Source organism: Periplaneta americana, chromosome 10, assembly GCF_040183065.1.
Source record: "Periplaneta americana isolate PAMFEO1 chromosome 10, P.americana_PAMFEO1_priV1, whole genome shotgun sequence".
NCBI lineage: Eukaryota > Metazoa > Arthropoda > Insecta > Blattodea > Blattidae > Periplaneta > Periplaneta americana.
In genome coordinates, this window is record NC_091126.1 from 78,991,050 (window position 1) to 79,017,949 (window position 26,900).

Genomic DNA, 26,900 nt, shown 5'->3' on the forward strand with positions numbered 1-26,900 from the left:
ATGTTTTATAAGTACTGTATATGTAACACGTAATCAGTTACATGAACATTTAAGAAATTGAAAGAGAAACGAAAAAAAAAAATTCAATTTTAAAACTTACGTGGATTTATTCTCATATAATTTTTCTGAAAATAATACTGTATGCATTATTTGAACTTTATGTAAAAACTAGGCTGAAATCTCTTGATTTTCTTCAAATATTGGCATGGTGTAGTGTGTATCAGCCATTTTAACCGCTATACTGCATATAATATTCTCCGAGTAATCTTTATGGATTCAAAAGCATGGTCCACTGCTCTCCTTAATGTTGATTTAACTCGATACACCTGTACCTAAAGTTTTATAGGTAGAGAGTTCTTTATAGAAGTTCGAAATGTTGAGATTGTCATTATTACACTACAAACGCTTAAAAAGACACAGAGCAATGCCATGTTCTTTTTTATTTTAGTTGGTTATTTAACAACGCTCCATCAACTACCAGGTTATTTAGCGTCGATGAGATTGGTGATAGCGAGATGATATTTGGCGAGATGAGGCCGAAGATTCGCCATAGATTACCTTGCATTCCCATTACGGTTACCTCTGAAAAACCCAACCAAGTAATAAGCCCAAGCGGGGATCGAACCCGCGCCCGAACGCAACTTCAGGGAAGGGAAGCGCTTTAACCGACTGAGCCACGCCGGTGGTTGCCATGTTCTTTATTTACATGTTAGAAACATAAATACGGATGCAAAAGTTTGGGTGCAAGAGAATTATGAAAATGACAATAAAAAAGGCTCCAAACACTGTACAGTACTTTCCGACTTGTATCTAGACAAGTGCAATGTTGGACGTGTAATGCTTAAAACAACGAAAATTTTAAATCTTCTTCAATGTTCGTTCTATTTAAATTTATATTATACAGTAGGAATGTGTAGTTAATTCGAACTTGAATTAGCAAAAGAGGAGGCGGACGAAAGTCTTCAGCATGCTAATCATTAATTGGTATATTTCAGGTACACATATAGGCCTAACAGGAATGAGATGAATGGAGAAACCTTACACTGACTTTCTACGTAGCTCCGCCCGATTTAGTAGAATCCGTTTGAGTCTAAAGAAATCAGAAAACAGTTCGTGGTCTGTTGTTGTGACGAAAATCCAAGCCCCCGCAAAGCATCATGTCACAAAACATTCACGCCTAAGTAACTTTGACAACGTAAATATTATTCAACGCTCAGAAAATGGTCAAAATATTAAGAATATTGCTGGAGACTTTATATATATATATATATTTATTTATTTATTTATTTACTTACTTATTTATTTTATTTATTTATTTATTTATTTATTTATTTATTTATTTATTTATTTATTTATTTATTTATTTATTTATTTATTTATTTATTTATTTATTTATTTATTTATTCACAAAATCACTCACTCACTCACTCATTTACTTATTTACTTAGTACTTGCTTATGTACTTATGAATTTGTTTATTTATTTATTTACTCATTTACTTATTCATTTATTTACATATTTACTTATGTAGTTACAGTATTTATTAATTTACTTATTTACTTCTTTGTTATATTTATTTATTTATTTATTTATTTATTTATTTATTTATTTATTTATTTATTTATTTATTTATTTATTTATTTATTTATTTATTTATTTATTTATTTATTTATTTATTTATTTATTGCATTTTATAGGTAGGAAATAAAATAATTACTGTACTTTGTATTAACGTTTTATCAGATTCACTTTTTATAATGAATTAATAACTCTTAAATACTCATTCTCGTATGATCGATGTTTTCCTGTCCATACTATTCCTCGACTTTCATGCTATACCGCATGGCGATTGCAGGGGACTTGTTCCACGTGTTATCTCTAACGTAAGTAGATGAATATTAACTTCCTCCTATATCGATGGAGCAGCGTACTTCTGAAGTAACACAGCCCAAACCTGAACACCATCTTCACGACAGTCAAATATCCCTTGTAGAGCATTTGAAACATACCTCCGTACTAGCGACTATTGCTCTTGAGCTTCTCCGTTTTTTTACCGGATCACAATCATGATAATTTCGGAAAAAAAACTGTAAACTGGCTGACTATCTGCAATCTGTATCACCGAAGATCGTACCCCTTACTTTAAAAGCATGATTTATAACATAACAAAAAGAGAAAAGTCCGTGGTGCGACCAAAGACGTTATATAGTATAGGTGCGACAGCCCACGAAGGGCTACTAAAGCCTACCCAAGTTCACACGCCCCAGCAGAGGTGAAAGATCATTCAACTAGAACGGAGGTATCGTGTGGATAGCACGATGATTGCCTCAGCGTTATAGCTGGTACACTATACTATACTATACTATACTATACTATACTATACTATACTATACTATACTATACTATACTATACTATACGATACTATACTATACTATACTATACTATACTATACTATACTGTACTATACTATACTATGCTAGGCTAGGTTATGCTACGCTACACTACAGTATATTATATTATATTATATTATATTATATTATATTATATTATATTATATTATATTATATTATATTATATTATATTATATTATCAGGCAGTACGCCTCACTTGACGGTATATGTCAGAGAAAGAATAATTGTTTGCATGCATTTGAATTCTGATTAGCGTAGATCCCAAATATATTACTACTGAGCGATGTATACTATGGAGGGGGAAGGAAATATACACCTTATCGCATTATCTCATGGCTTAGTTGCCTTATGAGTGAAGTCTTATTGCTATTGGTGTCACTTGTGAGGTTCCAACTTGTTTTTTAATTCCTTATTCATTTTTTCAAGAACCAGTCCAACCTATGTTCAACATCGTCGTCAACGCCACCTGACGCCTCCTGTCTGGTTGTATTGAAATAAAAACGATAATGCTAGTATGTATTAGGTGTTAAACAGTAACTTTATTCTTTACTTTCTTTGGAAGTTGATATATTATTGATAGGATTTAAACACTATATCATACATTTTTCTGTATAAGTCAGGCTATAATATGACATTATTTTTCCAGACTTTATCAATAATTCAAAGGGAATTTCATAATCTAGCAAAAATGGAAAAAAAAATTACAAGTTTAGGCCCTATATAATTAGTTGAAATACACAAAACGGATAAAATCGATTGTACTACAAATTGAATTAATTCAAATGTGTAGTCACGTTAAGGTACGCAGTATCATCAACATTCCTGACCAGAGAATCTGGCAGTCGATCTGGTAGTGTAGTTGGTATAGCGCTGGCCTTTTGTGCTCGAGATTGCGGGTTTGATCCCGGCTGAGGTCCATGGCATTTAAGTGTGCTTCAATGCGACAGGCTCATGTCAGTAGATTTACTGGCATGTGAAAGAACTCCTGCGGAACAAAATTTCGGCACATCGGTGAAGCTGATATAACCTCTGCAGTTGCGAACGTCGTTAAATAAACCATAATTTTTTTAAGAATCTGGCAACCTGCCGCAGTCCTATTTTATCCAAAAACAAAAGATCTCTTCGAACATGTTATCGTGTGTATGTTGTGTGGCAATAAGAAAACGAACATTGTCTGATCAAAATTACCGTATTTGGAATGAATAATAATATATATTTTTTTAATTCGGCTATTTAACAACGCAGTATCAAATACGCTGTTATTTAGCGTCGCTAGGATTGGTGTTAGTGAAATGATATTTGGCGAGATGAGCCCGAGGATTCGCCTAAGATTACCTGACATTCGCCTTACGGTTCGGGAAAACCTCGGAGAAAACCTAACCAAGTAATCAGCCCAAGCGGAAATCAAAACCACGCCCGAGCGCAACTCATAAAATAATATTCTCTATTGCTATAGAGGTTAAGGATTGAACTGCTGGTCGGAGTGGATATTGTGCTGCAATTAGAGAAGTATTAATGTAGGCTATAACAGATCATTATTAGCTATGTTAGCAGTGTCAAGAACTCAAGAGTAAACTACCACAGATGAATATCGAAGCTCCAAACGTTTATACAATTTTTTTACGCCAACAGAACTTCATGTTATGAGCAGACTGAAGATAAAAACAGTAGACCAAGGTCAACGTTTAGAAAGAAAATAATCGCTTCTTTTTTTCTGTCGCGAAAGCTGTAGTCTGCTAAACAACTGCGACATTAGGTCCAACTCTTGTGACTTAAGAAGCTTTTATGTACAGTTATTATAATTATTTAAATTTGAACGAACCTTTTTGAAAGACACTTCTTCGATAGGTGTATTGAAATACGAAATCACATTGTTTTGGAAAATGCCATCAAGAATAGCACTGAATGTTAGAGGATATTATTTAAGTGAAAGACCAACACTCCCTAATAGAAGAGTTTCAGTATGGATTTAGGAAGAGTAGTTCTTGTACAGACTGTATATTCACCATATCCCAATTGACTGAAAAGAGAAAAGAGTTTAATTTACCTACATTTTTTGCATTTATCGACTATGAAAAAGCATTCGATAGAGTTGACAGAAGAATTTTACGGAAAATATTAGGAAATAAAGGAATTCCATCCCACTTAATAAGAGTGATACAGAGTTTATATCTAAATAACACAATACAATTGAAAACATTCTGTAATAATAAAGTGGCAGAAATAAATCAAGGAGTCCGACAAGGATGTCCTTTGTCACCGACACTTTTTAATTTATACATGGACGAAGTCATACGAATATGGCTGAATTAAATATCATTAGATTTTAAATTAAATTACATAAATTGTACTACAATTTTATTTGCTGATTATCAAGTGGTCATTAGCGAGAGTGAAAATGCTTTACAACAGACGTTCTTCAAATTAGATCGAATTGCATCAAGTTTTAATATAAAAGTATCGACGAATAAAACAAAAGCGATGACATTTATTGGATCTCAACCAAGAGTGAATTTGGTTATAGAGAACAAAATAATAGAACAAATCAACACTTTTACATATTTAGGTTCTTCAATAACGTATGGCAAAAAATGTGAAATAGAGGAAAAATTAAATAAATTCAATTATTTCTGTGGAAAAATACGTACTGTAGAACACTGGGAAAGAAAGTGAGAAAGGAAACATTAATCAAATATTACAAAGTAATGGCAATTCCGTCCCTTCTATACGGCTGCGAATCTTGGGTTCTAAAGAAAAATGAAGAAAGAAGAATTCAAGCAGGTGAAATGAAATTTCTTAGATATGTTGCGGGTTATATACTATTGGACAAAAAAAAAGAAATGAAGATATTAGAAAAGAATTAAAAATAGATAGTAGGCCTATAATTCAACTTATTAAAGAATATCAACATAATTGGAAAGAACATGTAAATAGAATTCCAACAACAAGTATAACGAGAGCAGCCATGAATTATAATCCATCAGGAAGGAGATCATTAGGAAGACTAATAAAACGTTGGCGAGATCAATTTTAATGAAGACGGAACAGGCCGAAAGGCCTAAACCTTGAAGAAGAAGAAGAAGAAGAAGAAGAAGACGATAATGATGATGATGATGATGATAACCAACACTCTACCATTACTCATTACTGTGATACTGTGTCTTGTTTTGTGTGAGTCAAAAGGAAAAAATTGTCGGTACACGTAAAATAAGGTGCTAAATTATACGAGATGTTAATTTTCTATTGAGTGAATTCAGAAGCAAGATCAGACCTAATAACTAGGGGTGTGGTTGTGGCCTGCTCGGTTTATAATCCCTTATTTAACGACGCTGTATCATCAACTGCGAAGTTATCTAATATCGGTGGACTGATGATAGTGATATAGTATTTTGGCTACATGAGACCAAGGATTTGCCGTGAAATTACTTGCAATTCTCTTAGAGATGGGAAAAAATCTGAAAAAAAAATGGCTTTCTCCTGAGTTACGCCGGTGACTAGAGCAGCGAGGAATTGTAATTTCTGAACAAGTATTTCTAACGCCACGGAAAAGATTTCATAAAATGAATGGGACTCCGTGCAGGGAATTTGAAGTGAAACTTAGACTTATTTTAATTATTACGAGTGCGAAAGTGCGAAACGTGCAGAAGTTCAGTATGACGTAGATCTGCCATATTTGAGTTCGAGAAATTTTTATGTGGTAATTAGTTCGCACTAATTAGATTAGGCCTAAGTTAAATTGTAGAAATATGACGTTCCGTATATGAGTTCGAGATATTTTAAGTGGTAATTACACCGAGCTTACACTGAACTTAATTACGTAACTTGCACAAATATGATGTGCTCTATATGGGTTCGGGAAATTTGGAGTGATAAGCCTACATATATCGAGCTTAATTAAGAATAGGAACATGGCTTATTTGAGTTTTGGGTAAAATTGAGAGTTAGAAGATATTTTCGTTTATGTAATTAATTATGTATAAATAAATAATGTATGTATATGTTTATTTATTTACTATAATTAATCATTTTAGTAGAGCTAAGGCAATGAGGCCTTCTCTTCCACACTGCCAGAAGTGAAATATATATTGAAAGAATAACAAAAGTATTACTTAAATATATATACCTCTGATTGAGGTTCTGGCTGATAATGTACATCTATTATCAGGCAGTACAAATCACTTCACGATATGTGCCAGAGGAAAAACAATTATTTGTACACATCTGAAGTCTTATTAGTGGAATATGTAGCTAATCGGCGATGTATGTAATGGAGGGGTAAAGGAACTGGCCACTCTACCCCATTATCTTCTGGCCAAGTTGCCTTATAAGTGGTGCCATGTTGGTATCACTAGTGAGGTTCTGACCTGTCTTCGGACAGTTGACTAAACAACAACTTAAATATAAAAATCATTATCATGTACATTAACGAGCTTACATACAATTAAATATTGACTAAACGTGATACATAATTAAGTAATTTATAATTTATGTTCTAATTCAACTATACAGTATATGTGGATGTATTACAATTATTATATTGTCCGAACTCTTTTACGTCAAAATAGTTTGCAATATGTCCTCCGCTTTGGATTTTATAATCAATCTTTTTTTTTTTTTACTGCTCAAATTCAGATGAACTTCACACTAAATCCCTGAACCAACAATTTCTATGCATTTTTTCTAGATTTCCTACCAATAAAATAATGAAAGTGAATGATTTTTTTATTTCCCACAAATTCAATCTTAGCTAGGCCTATCCATATAGTTTTTGCTTTCACTGACATATGATCGCCGACCCAGACATCCATATATCCACCCAATCGCCTATTGAGCGCTGACTTCCGGTGGATGATCAGCGAACTAACGTTTTTCGTATTCATAAACCAGTGTTAGCGATATGATATGATATGAATCCTGTACAAGTAACCAGTTGATAGCCGGGGCTAGTTTAGCACACTCGTAGCGCGGGCTAGCGAAATGTCTATGAATAGCACCCTAAAACTCTAACGTTGTTTTTTTGGTGAACTCATATAGTCATATATTTCTGAAATGTGAAAAGAGGCAGTCACATGATGTCAACTCGAAGCCTAAACTTACATCCATGACAACCCATGACATCACAGGAAAAAAGCCGTAACTTTAATGAAATTCGAATAGAGAACCGTGGTTTTCATGGAACATCAATGTTGGCTCCTACCCTATGCTTTTATGACATTGCTAGCTTTTGAATTTCTAAATAAGTCATGATAATTTTATTAATAATATACTTCGCAAAACCAGACATTTCCCGTTTACCCATTCATTTACGAATTTGGCAATACTTTGCTAAGATACTGAAATTTCAGATGGACATCTTAATAATAATACTAATACTAATACTAATACTAATAATAATAATAATAATAATAATAATAATAATAATAATAACAATAATAATAATAATAATAATAATAATCCGTGGCACCACAGCCCTTGAAGGGCCCAGACCGACCAGCCGCTGGCCTCATGTTCACATGCCGGAGCAGAGGTGGACGATCAACCAACCGGAATGGACGTATCGTGTGGTTAGCACGATGATCCTCTCAGCCGTTATAGCTGGCTTTCGCAACCGGATTTCGCTACCTAACGTAGCTCCCCAAGTGCATCAAGATGTTGTATGGGCACCGATCCCTTACACTGGTCGAAATTTCTTGAGAAAATTTCTTCCCTCTGAGGACTCGAACCAGAGCGTATTCCGTAATGCGAGTCCTAAGCAGGATGCGTTAGACCACGACGACAGGACATCTTAATATGGAATTGAATTTTGGCAGGGAGAGAGGGAAAGAGGGAGAGCACTACGACAAGAAAATCTATTGCGCTTACCCTTAAGCTAGGCGCTTTCCCAACCCACATCGGCTGACTATACTAAGGCCGTGTCTCGAAGTCAAGTCCAGACTACATAGTGACTAGCAGCTTGTAACCACACACTAGGGAGGTTTGGACATGTACGCTTGAAACACGTACTTTTTCATTGACTATTATTTTCTCAAAAACAACGGCATTACGGTGCAGCATTGAATTAAGAAGGCAGTATCCTAATTCAGTTTCATTACGAGTTATTTGGAAAAGATAAGGACCTAAAATATTGCATTACTTGAAAGATATAAAGAAGGTACAGTACTAACAACGTCGATGTTGAAAGTTAACATGTTCCAAAGCATCTTCAGATTTCATAGCTCCAAATGCTGATGAATGAGACATGAATATTTATTTAGTGAACAAATCATCAATCAAGCAATATTTTCGTTTACTAGCTACCATAGACTTGATTGTTATGCACTATGTAGCTTTCGATCATAACTTCTGACGTCACATCTGGCTTTATGTAGCTTTGAGACATGGCCTAGGCCTCGCTTTGTATCGGGTTTTCAAACGGGCGACTCCACTCGACCCTAGACCAGCCCTCTCCGTGTGTCATCAGCCGACGTTGGGGAATGCTATGGAATGATGACGGAATGATGTTGTTGTCTAATGTGGAGAAATGAGAGAACCCCGAGAAAAACCCAAACTGAACTTTGTCCGCCACAACTATCACTATGGATTTTTCAAACGAAAAAATCCCAAGGTACATCGGGACTCGAACCTGAACCGCCTGCGTGCCACCGCAGGGAATACGGAATATGGAAATGGAGTATTGTACGTAGCCACTAGAAACAGACAGAAGTTGTGTAATTGTTTTTTCGCTCTGGTGTCTGGCGAGTGTCGTTCGTAAAGTTCGTTGTGAAAGGCACAATGCTTGTCCTTGGCGATAGGGCAGGTTAAACAGAAGAATGGAACCCCCAAGGAAATGTTGCTTTAATGGAAACCGGCACATCAAGTTTAGCCAACCGCATCTGACTCAATGCTAGCGTGTTCGTCTTCCATCTAGGCGGCCCAGATTCGATCCCCGGCCAGATCGTGCTGAAATATATAGTGGACAAAGCAGGCGTTGCAGATGGTTTTTCTCGGGATTCTCCCGTTTCCCTCTATCATCCCACCAACCCTCTTCACATTGTCCTCATTTCATCTATCATCTACAACAGTTAAAATTGGGGGTAGTACGTGTTTTCGATGTTGATATAGGAAGAGCTTGGGGCTCCGGGCCCCAGAGCTTATCAAGCCAAGCCAAGATTAGACGGGCATATTCTCGGTCATGAACAGTTGAAGCATAAGGCTCAACTCACACGGACCACACCACGACCACAAAATGGTGGTCCACTTGTGGGCAGTCAGAATTTAGTATGGAAACAGGCGATTGTAACTGACACGGACAACCAACTGTAGTCATTGTCGACGTCTGTGTCCGGATAGCCCATGAAAGGCCAAGACCAACAAACTGACTGCTGGTCTTACGTCCACATGCCTCAGCAGAGATAAAGATCATCCAACTACAACAGAGATATCGTGTGTTTAGCACGATGAGGCCCCCCGTTATAGCTGGTTGTCGAAACTGGATTTTGCTACTTATAGTAGCTTTCCAAATTCATCACGATGCTCGCTGGGCACCGGTCTCGTACACTGGTCGAAATTTTATGAGATTTTCTTCTCCCACACCATGTTTAATCAGTATTAACCTCTGTTACTGTCGGCCACTTCAGTATCGCGTCATAAAACTCAGCATATTCTTAAAGAACATAGCAGTACTTTTTTTCAAATATGTTTAAATTGGTTATTTCACGACGTTTTATCAACTGCTGTGGTTATCTAGCATCTGAATGAGATGAAGGTGATAATGCCAGTGAAATGAGTCCAGGGTGCAGCGCCGAAAGTTACCCAGCATTTCCTTTTAATGGGTTGAGGGAAAACCCAGGAAAAACCTCAACCAGGTAACTTGTCCCAACCAGGATTTGAACTGGGCCCTCTCGTTTCATGGTCAGGTATGTTGACCGTTACTCCACAGCGGTGGACTCTTCAGGTCTTCAACTTTAGATTTCTTAGTTGGCATTTTCGTGTTCGATGTGCAGGGGCGTTTGGAAGGATGATATTTGGATCTTTTCTTAACACAAAATGGCTTGAAAGTACGCCGCTGATGTATTCACTGGAAAGTATTTACGGTATCTATTAGTCCCCACTGAGGAGAAGGGCACAGGCCGGGGAATGCCCTCGCACGTAAGCCGCTTAGGTGGTCCTATTGTACTACCTGGAATGGCATGGTGTGCATGCTCTACAGTAAGTCCCCAAGCGCTACAGATTTCCTTTCGGGCCGCCTCCGAACTTCCCTACAGCCTAGATCAGCGCTTCATAAAGTGTGGGTCGCAACCCCCAGGGGGATCGTGTAAGGGGTTGAAAGGAGTCGCGAAATGATTTACAAAATAAGTCAAAAAGTTCTTATTAACATTTATTTTGTATTTAGAAACACAAACAAAAATATTGAACATAAGGATATAATGTTGCATTAGTTATAAAGTAAAAAATAGTGCGATTAATGTGCCTGTTTTTCAGAAAGTAGCTTCTCAAATCTGGACTCAGCATTCCATACACACAGTGATATCATTTTAAAGTTCAAGGAAATTTCTCACTTTTGTTTTGATGGTGAACATGGACGAGAAACTCATTTTGCATAAATATAAGGTTGCAAATATTTAAAAACTTAAGAATTGCGTATTTTTGCAAGCTCGAGGTACGTATTCTTGCATTCTTTTGATCCAAAATTGGTTTACACTCTGCGAAAAAGAGTATAATTTAAACATTCCATTTCTAGGTACTGGTACATATATAAATGAGATTTTCCTTCATTGTTTCTGGAATTTCAACCAGTTGAACGCAACTGCCTAAAAACGAATTCACCATCTTTGTGATAGTCGTAATTGTTTTGAGTTTCTTCCGAAATGTACTAAAAAAGTTGTCGATTAATATTGTGGAAACTTGGTTGCATGTCCGCAAAAGCACAGTATTTACCAATCATATATAGCGAAATTTTCCATGAGCTCTCTAATACACTGGATTGAATCAAATATATGTTTGTCAAATTATATTGACCAGAAATCAAGTTTCTTTGTAAACCCGTCCCTGAGTGTTATAATGTTAACATCTTGGTCTTTCAAACTCTTATTCAAAACGCGTTCAGTCCATTTTTATGAAAGGACTGGGCTAATAGTTTTTTATCCACTGGTCTACGAACTGAGCTTGTTTTCAAATGATATACGTAGGCTAATAACACAAACTTTCAGGCAAGGATTGGCGTTGTTTTGGAAGAAAAGAAGCTTAAAATAAGGTACATGAGCCATATTCCGACACTCTAAGCTTTGAAAATTTATATTTATTTTTTCATTCAACGTGGAAACTTTATAATTTGTATACGTTTAGTATATTTACATAAATATTTAGAAAAAAAATATTTCAGGTATGTATGTACAGTGAAATTCAAACAGTAGAACGAATGTCGGAATTGCGACCCTGTGGTCCTAATTCTGACACATGATGTACCTTAATTCCGACACATAAACAAATTTAACAATAAACTTATGAAACATTAAGGCGGCCTTACATAAGTGAAATTAATTACTTCTAAACCATTTTCATTATATTTATTACTATAATCATCAAGTTAAATAAAGCTAAACACGTTTAAAATGGTGACACAATACAAGTAGGATGATTTGATAAAAAAAACAAGGTAGACAATATTAACACATATTCTTGATTGAAACTTTGGTACATAGGAACTGGACAGAAAAATCCTTTGACTGGAGAAATACATTATCAGTCTTCTTCACAATCAGGACAAACGAAGGATCCTCGAAAATCAGCACTTATGTCAGCACATTCTTCATCCACATACTTCTTACACTTGCAGCACAATCGCATATCGGCGAGTCTGTCCACCATACATATTGTGAAAAACCATCTTTCTTTTTTCTTTGAAGGTATTCCACTTGGTCCTGCTTCTTGATAATCCTGCACAGACGTAGTTTTACTGGGACATTCGAAAATTTTCTTTGGAATTTTTGATGCTATAGTCTTTGGAAGATTCTTCGTTTCTGTCTTGGTGAATAAGGACTTCACTATACTTTGAGCTTTTGAGTTCACAGCGGGACGTCTTGGCTTGGTTTTCTTCTCCTTAAGTTTGGGTGAAGTCAAAATTTATGTGAAGCTTGTTGACAGCCTTTCGCATTGACAGGAGCTCCACTATCATCAGCACATTCAGTAACTTACGAGTTGCAAGGCTCACTGTTACCGTCACTCTCCTCGTCGATTCTAACCCCTCTCTATCTTTTTTGGGTGGTTGCAGGAAATATTGTCACTTTTATTCCAACAATGATGGCCTTCTATTTCTGAATTGAAACACTCCCGTCAACAATGGGTATTGCACTCCACAGACGACAATGACAATTCACGTGGATTATTGAGAACAAGAATGTACTCCTAATCTCAACTAATGTTCACAAAGCACTATTTAAAAAAACAAAACTGTCAGTTCTCAGTTCACAGTTAGTTTGCCTTGACTAGTTCTTCTAGCTCATTCACTCAATTTCACAGTATATCGAACCCAAGACTTCCAGGGACAGTCCACTGAACTTCAAACTCAAGTTCCGGATGCGTTGCTTCCGCCTGGACGCTGCCACGGTTACTCAAGTTCACTGCGTGTCGAACCAAAGACTCCCGGACGCGTTGCTTTTGCCTGAACGCTGCCACAGTTACTCAGCTCACTCGCATGTCGAACCTAAGACTCCCGGACGCGTTGCTTCTGCCTGGACGCTGCCACTCAGCTCTCGGCCCGACGAACCCAAGACTCCTGGACGCGTTGCTTCAGCCTGGGCGCTGCTGATTCACAAACTGAACTCGCTGTCCAAACTAAACTGACTGTGGGGCTCACTTGCCTTCTATTTATCGATAAATCACACTTCTGGAACGTACTGCTTCCCGAAGTTTCAACGGATGTCGCGAGGCTTGCGCTTCTGGAGACTTCTGATTCTCGCTGCTTCTTTTCCCCACTTCACCTCGCACAGCCCAGCGTCCAAGCACTTGCCGAAGCCCACGTTTTCTTTCTCCGCGCCGCGCCCCAGTGCCCACTGAAGATCGCCCCCTTCGCGCGCCTTCCTTCTCGCGCGCCCTCCCTTCTGCCGGACGCGCGCCACGTCTTACAATATGGCGCCACAATATAAATCAGAAGGAGCGAATGCACTATGTGGTGTTACCTCAGGGTTAAATGGACAGATCCCAGTGGCCCAAAACCCAGACATGATATTGTTAGGTGTCATGGACTTCAACCAAACATCGGAAAAATTCTTCCAAACCTTGCTTTCGTAACGGTTCTTTCGCCATGATTGCTCCAGTACTGCAAAACTGCCGGATCCTAGTACTGTTCGAAGGGTCCGAAAACTGTCTTGTCTAGAGGCTGCAATTCGTGTGTGCAATTACTTGGCAAGCAAAACAATATTATGTCATGCTCATCTGCTACTTCAACGATATTGGCATCAAGGTGAGATTTTGCACCATCGAAAATGAACAAGGATTTGCCGACAGTTTTAAGTTTAGCAAAATGCGCTAGCCATTTAATAAAGACCTGACACGTCATTGAACCCATTTCTGTCATTTCAACAGCTGTGCCTGGGGGCATATCATCACCCCATTCCGGTCGTCTTCTTTTTCCTTTGAAGACAATCATAGGAGGAATTGCTTGACCTACTGCGTTGCAACAAGCTACAATTGTTATATTTTCTCCATGTTCTGGTGCAATCAAATGTAAGCGTTTAGTGCCTTTAGCAGCAAAAACTTCCTGTTGTGATGAAGAGTCAATCGACACCCCTTCTCATCGATATTGTAAATATTTTCAGGTTTTCCCATAAATTCATGTTCGACCATTATGGCTTTCAGTTTATCAAAATAGTCTTTCACAATTACACGCTTTAGTTTCATTGCCCTGCTCTGGTTCAAAGTTTGCGCTTTCCTTTTTGACACATCTTGATGCCGCTTTAGAAATAATTTCATCCACTTCCTACCAGCTAACCCTAAGTTTTTATTAAAATTATTCTTTATGCCGTTTATTTCACAAAATGTGAAAACAGTTCTTTTCACAAGTTTACTAATCAACGGCATCCCTACATCTGCAAGTCGGAAAAGTCGGCTGCACAATTATCTTTCTTGCGCGAAGCTTAAAAGTGCAGGACGACCAATATTTTTCTTCTCAGCCCTGGTATTGACATGATAGCTAAGGGTGTTCCTAGCTATAACGTAGCGTGTAGCAGCTATGTTAAGGGGCATACCATTCTTCACAGCTGCAATAGCCCGTGCCATTACATCTTCAGGAATTTTCGCTCGTGGTTTACCCATAATCTAAAATAAAGAAGCGATATTAAAGATAACGAATTTTGCACCTAATTTCTGAGCTAAACATGGAGTTGTTTTGGTAAAATGCATTAATACTGCCAAGTATGCCGTTCCAATGATAAAGAGCATTAAATAACTCAAGTTTATATTGGAATCCTTTATCATAAATCCTGTAATAGGCATAGCTGAAGTCAGTGCAACAGGGTTCATAATTCCGACATGTGTCGGATTTAAGAGCACCTCGTCTGCTGTTACTAATCGCGCTATTACACAATCCATATCGATAGATTCTGAAATTAATAAACGTCATATTAAACTACAATACTTTACACTGTGAATGATGTCCAATATGAATTACATATCTTTGTCAAAAGCAGAATACTCAAACAAAATATGCTTCCTTCAGATAATACTTCTATTACACAAAATGTCTATTGACGCTCTGACCGGCAGAGAAACACTTCTGCAAACTTGTTTATCACGGAACTGATATTGCTCTAAGACTGCTTCGAGAAACTTCAGTCCTCTGTCGGTTTAGATCACAAGTTTTTGCAGCAGAGCTCACTGTCATAATTAAGACCATGTCGGAAAATGGCTCACCTACCTTATAATAAAAAAAATCATATATAATATTATGCATAAATAATAAAAATGGCCAAATGGATTGAGTGAGTTTTGGGATCACATTCTTCAATTGGAAAATAGGTTTGCATATATGCCGATTTCTCGTCTTGTACGTACAGTTAGGCCTATATTAAAAGTTCTGTTCTTAACTGTAAAACTCTTTTCAACACGTTATCCCAAGAAAGACATCTTCCGTGTGATAAAGAGTATAGCCTATTTTCATATAACGAACTCATACCTTCACAAATTTTGCTGAAAATACGAGTTTGCAACGCCCTTCCTTTGATGGAATTTACCACTTTGTATTGAACTATTACCGCAGAGCCATGATGCTAATGGTTTGAAGTACTATAAATTATGTTTACCTAATGTTTCGTATAATTGTTGCACCATATATAATTCAATTTGGTCATACTTTGGGTGGTATTCACTGATTTTGAGTAAAATTATCATTATTTTCGATTTACAAGGATTTATATTTTTCGAATGGGGTTTAGTACCGGTACGTCGGGGTGAGGGGGGAGTCACAAAAGAAAGTCTCGCCCAAAAGTGGGTCACACCTTCACAAAGTTTGGCAAACATTGGCCTAGATAATCCCGTTACCTTTCCACGTAGCTATCATCCCGGTCCCTCAGACCAAGGTCCCACAAGCACTATGAGCCCCAGGGGAGAGCCCAAGATACATAGTAATCCCTAGTGCTGCTTATGATTAGGTTTTTCTCCGGAGCAGTTGTTTGTGCGCTTTCAATCGGAGACCTCCGGTTACCTCCGATTGATGCCGCGCAGGTTGTATATGTGCTGCGGCGCAGACATACACTTTCCACTGAGCATTCCTTTAATCGGATCAGATAGTGATTGGAGTCCGCTGACGTCCGCGTATCTTTTAAAATAAGTGTGTAATTTTTTGTTGTTTATTTTCTCTTCTTTATTTACCTCTCTCTCTCTCTCTCTTTTTCTTCGGCTCTTCTTTTTTCCTTGTTTTGCTTGAAGTACTATGTTATCTGACAGATTTTTTTCTAGTTTTGAAATTCATAGTATATGTGTGGAAAGGCGTATTGGTTTTAAGTCATTGATCAAATTAATAACATTAAAATTAACTGAAAACTAACGCAGAAGTAAAGCTTTTCAGTAGCTAATGTAAACATTTATAATTTTCCTGGAAACACACGTTTATTCACAAACAGTTTTTGTCAATTATTATTCTAATCGGTTTAGTTTAACGTAAAATATATTAAGGGATTTTCAGAATGGAACAAAAGAAACGTGTGGTATCAATGGGTTAAAGTTTACTGTCCAAAATAATTTATTAAGATTCTTCACCAGACAGGATTGTGATCATTGAGTTAATGGGTGTCAGTATTTGAACTGTCTCTTCTAAAACGCGTCACTCTTCCTCTGTAATAAAAAATATAAGCGGATATCAACTTAAGGATAATTGTAATTTATTACCACACGTTTCTTTAGTTTCAGAATGAAACTCAATATTTTAATCTAATAACTCAAGTTGCCTTTTAAATATTCCACATAAGTTATGTATGATTTTTATTGCCTCGAAAGTTACGTTTTATAGAAATTTCAAGACTTGTTTTTCTAGATGTGGACCTTTGGAACAATAGCACTAAAGCAGTTAAAAAAATCGTATCAAATATTTTACCTAATTTTAAAACTACGAAAACGATGATATCATTAATTAACCGTCAATATGTATCTGAATGGTAATAATTTATTTTTGACAGTACCTCAACCGCGGCTCTTAATGTTAGCCTAACATTTACATACCTAAATTTTACAATTTAGACCTACTAAATCTATCTAACCTGGTCCACGCCATAGAGATTTCAAAATACGGATATGTTAGCGTCCTAGGAGCGTTTGGATTTTCTGGCAACACAATCACCAACTCATATTTCATTTCAAGTAAGCGGCTCATCACTGAAGTTCAGTGGCGTATACTGGTTAAAGGGTTTGGGCTACCGCTGACCCTATTATTACACAAAATATATCTAACAATTACTTTAATTTTAATTACTATTGTAAAACTAATAATACAAAATTATTACATTATGTTATATTATAAACTTTTTCTTTTGTAATTTCCTTGGGCTACCGCCGGTAGCCCCGGTAGCCCGCAAAATACGCCCCTGCTGAAGTTTAGAGTTTCATCTCGTAACAATATGCTGGATCAATCTTAGAGGGTCCTTTTTTGCTGAAATTCTTCTGCTTTTCAGTTTTTCATTCGCAATGTTACTCTGTCTGCACACAAAACCACGAAATTATTTATTAGAATTTTTATATATAACTCAAAGTAAACACGCTTTTTAAAAGAGTTTGAAAGTGTATTGAATAGTTAAATTTACTTACTTTCTTCAAGTTCGCGATTGTGCGATCGCTTCAAATGGTCTAACATATTCGAAGTACCGCCACCCTTAGAGTAAATTCGCCCACAAAGTTCACAGCGTGCAACTTTATTATTATCTTCAACTAAATTAAAGAATTTCCATGCGACGGATATACGATTTGGTGTCATTTTATTCCACTCACAACTACTCTCAGTCCGTACACGCCGGTCGTCCTTGAGCTCTACGTCTTCCAACTTCGCTTCGCTCCGAACCACCGCATCCCTCCGTTGTTCCCTGTTCCACCTACGATAGTACCGGAGATCACCGTTGGAGAGCTTTATTCGTAATCTCCGATTCCTCCGCGGTAGTAGTCACTCCGATGAGCAGCACTAGTAATCCCACCAGCAACTAATGACTACATACCCCAGGGTTCAAGTTCGCTGACGACCCGAAGCTAATTCTACATCAGAGCAAACCCGAAATATTAGACGTGGTACCGAGATTCGCCTACATATATATCTGTCTGGGGAAGCTGCACAGATCCCGGGGAGGCATAGGGGTTTTCACAGAAGACTGCAGTAGACTAGGAGTGTAACTCTCTCGAACAAATGGCGCCTTGGTGAGTCGCAGTATCTACGGTGCAGCGATCTTCATGTCAATATTCAGAGGTAATCGTGGCAGGCCGCTGCCCCAGTACATTTGTTGCAACCTGGGAGCGCCCAGCTTCTTTATTTGTATTTTTTAAAATAATAATAAATTGTCTTACTTGCATCTTACTCAGGTTCGTATTTTATAAGTACCCATATAATAGCAGCAACAGTAATAATAATAATAATAATAATAATAATAATAATAATAATAATATTATTATTATTATTATTATTATTATTATTATTATTATTATTTTAAATGAGAATATTCCTCATTACAGATGTTCTTCTTCCTCCAGAACAAGATTACTTTAGAGCCATGCTTTACTCTTTTCCTTCATTTATTAATTCCCTCCATCGATCTCTATCTTGAGCATCATCTTATGTGATTCCAATATTCCTCTAATAATAATAATAATAATAATAATAATAATAATAATAATAATAATAATAATAATAATAATAATAATAATAATAATAATCTTTCGCGAAGCGCCATGGCACTATTTTATTTACGACTACACCCCTGTATAGGAAGCAACAAAGACGTACTACATGAATTGCAAACAGATGTCTGCGATCTAAGGAGGTGACAGGAAAGATCACAAGGAGAATGAGCGGCGTTTCTGTTCACACAGACTTCTTCAGAACTGGATGTTGTAGCTGAATGAATAAGATGGCACCAAGCAGTGAATCATGTACTCACAGGAATTCGGTTCTAAGGCCTCCAACAGTCATCCCACGATAATATAAGGAGGTCTCACAATAAGTCTCAGGCTAAAGTACTAGCTTTCGGGCTTCCCTCTGAACAAAATGAAATATGAGAAAGAAACGGAGATGGTGATGAAAGAGGGGAAGTGTAACTATGATGGCGAAATGTGTCCGAAGTCCAATGCCGAAAGTTAATCAGCAATTCTGCTTCAATTGGTTGAGGGAAAACCAGGGAAAAACCTCAACCAAGTAACATGACCAAACCAGGATTTGAACCCGGACCCTCTCATTTCACGGTCAGACATGCGGTAGACACTGACAAGTATGGTCCTCCTCCTTTTCTTAGAGTATACAAAGTATTTAAATGTTGATGTACTGAAAGGAACCTTCTTTCCACGAGGCAAATGTGTTGATTCAAGTGAAGTACAGGTGTATTTCTTTAGTGTCGCCGCTTTCATGCGCGAACAGTTGAATAGTTGAGTAGAGGAAATGTGGAGAGAATGGAATGGAATAGAATTTCAGGATGGGGCACTACGATCCAGCACTGATACCTTTCAAAATCTATTGCTCTAACTCTCAAGCTAAACACATTCCCAAACCCACACCAGCTGGCGTTGCGTACCCAGGTTTCGTGCAGGCAACCTCACTCGTCCCTAGGCCAGTCCCTTTCGCGCGTCGCATAAAAAACAGAGAAACATAAATGCCCTGGATGTGATTACCAAGCCACTGCCACTCCATCCAAGCAAATGTTACTGGTACATGCACCTTGATGGAACTTTCCTCTGAGAATATTAAAGGAAACGTACAGTCATGAGTTGCCGAGTAAGCTCTGCGGTACTGCGTCTGCCTCCAGACTAGCTGGTCTGGGTTCGATTCATGGCGGGATCAGAAATTTTCGTGTAAAATTCCTACTTCGTGAATAAGAGAGGTGGCAGTGCACAACTTCTAATCACTGCATTGTGCACCAATATGCCTGAGTTAAATATCCGCAGTGCATACAAAGAGAAGGCGTATGTCACTGTTGATAGTGATTCGTCAGTCAGTGGTCCTCTTGCTGCTATTCGACAGGAGTAGGCTAATTGTCGGCACTGGGTTTCCTCTTCTCCCTTCCTCATCTTCATCATAATCCTCACTCATTCCCTACTCTACAATTACACATACACTTACTCTAGTACACGAAATAACTCTTCACACAGATACACATCATGCATAGCATGGCTCACCAAAGTGGTGTGCAACTGGAAAAATTGGTCACAATCCTGTCATCTATCCGCAATGCTTAACCCGAATCATGCAAGTGAAGTGGGTAGGCATTGGATACACGCACGCACGCACGTACAGTCATGGCATGTTATGATACTAACCTCAGTTACTATTTACTCTTACTATTAAACGAAATTGTTGAACTACCTACATTATTATTAATATAAGATTGACAGGTAATCAGAAGTATGATACTTGAAAAAATCTGGTTGGCCTCCAATAACTGTAATGATGTTAGATTCGATTTGTTTCTGTATATAGGTAAATAAACACGAAGAGCCCTGGGGAAATGAACAACTCATGAACATTTGTTCTGGAAATTTATTTTCTCTAATTACTACATTACATATATTTTTCTGTGATTACCGGTATTGCATTACATACTTTTTGGGAAGATGACTCAAGTAATTTATGGTAGCATTCTGAAGCAATTCCAAAATATGCTCCACAGACACTATAACAAAATGTTACACAATCGTTCGTGATTGAATCTTGGTCCATTTAGTGACTGATAGAGCCACGGCTGGGCCTTCCAATAATTCTAAGAATGAAGGCAATTTGACTCACTCAACATATAGATTACATGGAACACACTAACGCCAATCACATTTCGATGCCCCAAGAATTTTTCCCACAACTCTGCTATGCATAGGTGTACAACTTGAGACTATAATTCACATTTTCCATAAGACACATAACATCTCCCAACCTTCTTTATAATCTGTGTAAAGATTTTTGTGTCTGCTAAATCATTGCGAGTAGGGTAAAGTTGCCTATTTCCGTGATACCCCTAATCCCGTGATACTTTTTTAAAATTGAATGTCAGTCACAGCTTTGCCATTCGACCATAGCGCCAGACATCTTTCTGGAAAGAGTAAATCTTTCGCCTACTTTTGAGACATCGGTGAACTTCATAGCAAGATACCCTATCCTATGACATTCAGTGAAAAAATGTATCACGGAATTAGGAGTATCACGGAATTAGACAACTTTACCCTATATTTCTGTATAATAAATATACACAGACTCTATTCAATCCAAATGCCTCTTATGATGCTGATAAGTAATTTTTACTGTGCTTATGCAGAGCTTGTAGGACAGACTAGCAAGAGAAACTGGAAGAGCCAAGCTGAAGATAAGAACTTAAAGCGCAATTATAAGCGAAAGGGTATGTAGCAACCGTACACTATTTCGAGATGATACATCAAGATGTAGCCTATAGGCTATCTTTATCGTAACATTCATAATTCACGTATAAGTAGTAATGATATTGTGTCATATTTGTGCATATTACGGGAAAGAATATTCCTATTTGTGTTGAGAATTCATTATTTACAATGCAAGTTCTAATATTACTTTTCTACTATTGCCATTAAAAAAAGAAACAGTAAGTCCACAGTCTAGTATATACAGTCACGAAGCTCAATACGTAGTAAATATGCAAACATTAGGTAGTTGCTCACCACTAGGATCGCTAATTTCGCCTCATTACAGGCAATGCAAAATAGTACCATCACAGTCTATTGTTTCTAGCACCCTCAAAACACAACCTTCGTGACTGTATATAGTAGACTGTGGTAAGTCTACAAAATTTATTCCTATGTAATTTCGTTTTTCATTTAATTGTTCTGTCATATTTCGAAACAAATCTTAGTACAACTTTCTTGTATTCATGTGTTATTGTCTGTGCTGAGAAACATTACTAGCAAATATCTGTAATACCGGTATACTAGTTATTAATATTATACACATTTAATTAATTAGAGCCTGGATTTATATGTGAAATATAAGCTGCACATAATATGTACCAAAAAATGGCATTCTTTCAAAGAGATGCCTTGGTCGATGACTTTACATAGATATCATCATCATCATCATCATCATCATCATCATCATCATCATCATCATCATCATCATCATCATCACAGCCACTTCCAACACTTTCATATAGTAGTAATTTAGTCTATGTATAAAAGAATGTGTATTTTCAAACCAACTTTTCTTTTACCAGTTGATTAAAATATTTAAACTTGCTCATAAAGACTTGAAATATTTATTTGTTGCACTTCAGATAACCAAATATCTCAGTGTTCTTTTACCTTATCATTTAAGTTAAACATTTTTTTTTTCATTTTTGATGGATATCTTTAATTTTTTTATTGTTTCGTATCCTTACAAAAATAGCCTACACCAATTTGCTTGTAAGGCTGATATTGTTTCTCACTTAACCCTTCAGTACACACGTTGGGATAAATTTTACCCTAATAATATTCAAAAGCATTTTCAACAATGACTAAATGCTTTCATCATCATCATCATCATCATCATCATCATCATCATTTCACATATTAGACCTAGGAGTCTATTATGGTCTCTATCCAGTGCTTTTTAGGTCTTTCCAAGTTCCTTCAGCCTCTTGGAGTATAGTGTAAGATCAATTTTGGCAAGCAGTTGGAGGGCATCCTGGCAACATGTTCTTTCCAGTTCAGTCTGTATTTTTCTATGTAGTGGGTAATTGAATCTATGTTTAATTCTTTAAGAATGTCCTCATTTCTTTTATGGTCAAGGAGGGAGTAACCAGCAGTTATTTCATAAATCGCATTTCGGCTGTTGTAAGTCTCTTTTCGCCAGCCTTTTTGATGGTCCAGGCTTCTCTTCCATATGTGAGAACTGGTCGAGCAAGAATTTTATATATACCTTGACCAAAACTACTTCCGACTTGATAGCTTATAGAGAAGGGGGAGCAATGTTATCATGTTGCCCATCTTTCGTGTAAGCGAGCGCGCTGCCGATAGAGTGCAGTAATGAACGGCTGACATGAACACATACATTTCTAACCAATTTGTTGAACACTAGGCATTAAAATTTGTGTACTTTATTATTTTTATTAGCCTAGAATAATAATAATGATAATAATAATAATAATAATAATAATAATTAGTAGTAGTAGTAGTAGTAGTAGTAGTAGTAGTAGTAGTAGTAGTACCGGTATTCTTCAATGTAAATACCGTTAGAAAAGCGTCGAAAGGACTGTAAACTGTAAAAACAGTTTTAATTTAATACAAAGCCTCTACTTTTATGAGTGTCGGTATTCTTCAATGTAATATTGTTAGAAAGGCGTTGAAAAAATTGTAAACTGTAAAAATATTTATGATTAAAAATCTGCACGGCCTTTTTCTTTTCAAATATTGGTAACAGTGCTTATTAATTTTAACACAAGCAACAGTTCTCATTACGACTTGCGCCAAAGGTAAAAGAGGCCCGCCATTATCTTTTCTCCTGTCAAAATACTCTCTTACATAACACACCATCTCTCGGGCTTGACTCTTTAACGGGACACCTTGTCCAATATTCTCCACCTGCCTTTCCTTCCTTCCGACATTGCAAAAGTCATCTATTTAAAAACTCTAGCAGAAACTAGAAAACACACACTCCACCAATGACAACGAAGATAATAGTGTAATATATTTTAAACACAATAATTATCGATACACTAAAACAATAATACAACTAAATAATATTTTTAATTCACACAAAGCACACGTTAACCAGCCAACTCAGTCATTCCAGCCACTGTATTCACCACTAAGCCCTGGTATTCACGTGCAACTCATAAACATAGACAAGGCAACACAGTCCCGTTACCATGGTTACGCGTCTCTTGTGATTGGTTGATTTGAATGGTTGCCATGGTAACATGCTAAAGGCGCCATTTGTCAGGTCGGAAGTTGTTTTGGACAGACCATAGGTATCCTGAGTCTAGTGTGTTACTGTGAATTCCACAAATATCTATATCCATTCAAATAGGACGATTCAGCCACGAACATGACGTTTCACCAACGAATCCAGCAGAAATAAAGACACTTAAGTTATAGATCTCTTGTATTTTGCTGGGAGCCTAAAATGAACCCTTTAAAACACCGAAGACCTTTGGGCTAATGATGGGACAGGTATCCCAAGAAAGTTATCCAATGGTCATTGTGAAAGCTGTCCGAGAAACAAAGTTCGCAAAACTATAAGCAAACGTGTGTCAAATGTATCAAAAGCTCATATGTAAAGACATTTAGTTATGCTGTGTGAAAAAAGTTCTAATCGTAAACCTAAGTCTAATACCTCAGAGTAGGTTGTATTTCTATACAGAAAATATTGACGGAATCATTTTATATTAAAAATGGTGTAAGACAGAGAGATGCTCTTTCCTGTTTACTTTATAATACCCATAGTGTTAGAAAAGATTATCAGAGATGTTGAATTGAACATAAGAGGCACGATATTCTATAAATCTGAGCAAATTCTTGCCTATGCAGATGACATTGACATAATTGGAAGAATGCAGTCTGCAATGAAGGAAGCCTTTATAAGATTTGAAAGTGCTGCTAGAAAAATGAATTTGCAAATTAATCATTGTAAGACTAAATATATGCCATCATCCAGCAAGGAATGTACATAAGTTATTATCCATCGCATATTGTAATAGGTTCATACAAATTCCAGACTGTTCTTACGTTTAAATATCTGGGCTCAGAAATCACTTGTAAGAATGACAGCCATATAGAAATTCAAAAACGCATAATAGCTGCAAATAGATGTTTCTTTGGACTTAGAAAACATCTTAGATCACATTTAATAACAAAGAAAACCAAACTACTGATTTATAAAACTCTTATAAGACCAGTAATTACATATGCATCAGAAACTTGGACTCTTTTGAAGTCAGATGAGAAATATCTGGCTACTTTTGAAAGAAATATACTAAGAACTATTTTTGGGGCTGTGAAAGAAGGTGATACTTGGAGAAGAAAGAGAAATTGTGAATTGTATGAATTATATAAGGGACCTGACTTAGTGAAGTATATTAAAATTAATAGATTGGCCTGGGCTGGACATTTGATACGTATGGACAATAATAGAACTATTAAAAAGATCTATATGACACAACCATTACAAACAAGAAAAGTTGAAAGACCGAAATTAAGATGGGAAGATGATATCTTGCAGGATATTAGAATTAGTAAAATTAGAAATTGGAAGAATTCAGCAGCAAATAAAGAAGTCTGGAAGGACATTCTGAAGAAGGCTAGGGCCCATAATGGGCTGTCATGCCATGTATGATGATGATGAGGTGGTATTTCTGTGACTTTTGGGTCATGTAACAAATTAAATCTATACCTAATTAATGACAAAAATTCTGTAAAAATTTAATTTGTTCTTAATGTGAAGCTAGAACAACATATTTAAATTACATAAAATACAAAAAACTCACACATATAATTGTTTCTGATATTAAAATGATACTAAATTGCTGGGGTAAAAACATACAATTAATTGTATGCATGTGGTGAAGGGTTAGTAAGTTTATTGTTCATCTTTACCTTCAATAGAAATAATTTAATCTTACTTCAAAAGAACCACCTTACTAGTTTACCACATCTGTAAACGTAAAAATTAGGATACCATACTAGTTACTTTAGGTCCATCATAAGAAATGGGACACTTCCTATAAAAAGGGACACATTCTTTCGACAGTAGTTTAAAGACGTAAAAATAAAAAAAACCTCTCACCACATTGTACAAAATGAAAATCTCAAATCATATCCTCGCATAAATTTAGTGTACCTATATAATAATTGCTTAAATCTGACATCTCTACTCCTTTTCATTTCTGTACTGTGTGGTTAATGATATCAGTAACGTCTTATGACATGGACAAATATTATACCCTTACAGAACATTATTTAGGCCACTGACACAGCTTTTGGGTTATTAAGATTGTACTCGAACAAAGGTTGGAAACCTACTTAGGCTGATAACCTGGTTGGATTTCTTCCGAGCTTTTTCCCAAGTGTAAGGCGAATATTAGGTTATCCCATTGTGAACCCTCGTGTTCGTTTCACCAATTATCATCTTACTTTCACCAATTCTACTGACTATAAATAAAGCACCATCTAACTACTAATTAAATGAATGTCCTTCAGAGACAAAAATAGAAGTTTGAGTGAAAAAATCTCCGAATTCTTTCATTATATTACGAGTGTAATGTAACAGAAAAGATTGAGATATATTCATCGACAAGATATTTGTAATTTTTCAATAGTAGAGCTGTTTGGCTTTTTCCATTGCTAATTGCCAAAATTATAACACAACGTTTCGAAGAGTGGTTCTCTCTTCATTTTCAGGTGAAAACCAATTGTGGGGATCGTTACAAGCAGCTAGCCTGTCTGACTGATCTGACTGACTGTTTGTAACGATCCCCACAGTAGGTTTTCATCTGAAGACGAAGAGAGATCCACTCTTCGAAACGTTGTGTTCCATACAATATTGACAATTAGCAATGGAAAAAGACCAAACAGCTCAACCATTGAACAATTCACTGTTGCTCTCCCCACCTTCATTCAGATAATTTGTAATTTTATTAATTATAGTACAATTGTGTATTTAAAGTAAGCTGTATATTTTAGTTTTTTTTTTTTTTTTTGCATATTTGCATGCATTTAAATAATTGTTTTGCGTAAAGATTTCTTTTTTTTGATCCTGCAGAATATATCTGTTACGGTAACAATGATTATTTTGCATACATTTCCGGGCTCTACTAAGATTTAATACGATATAGAGA

The 26,900-nt window shown here is 36.6% G+C and overlaps 1 protein-coding gene across 1 annotated transcript in view; it reads left to right on the plus strand.

Annotated features, from left to right (window-relative positions):
* The window catches only part of LOC138707818 (histidine ammonia-lyase-like), a 99,757-nt gene that overhangs the window by 26,053 nt on the left and 46,804 nt on the right, over window positions 1-26,900 (plus strand). The window lies entirely within an intron of this gene.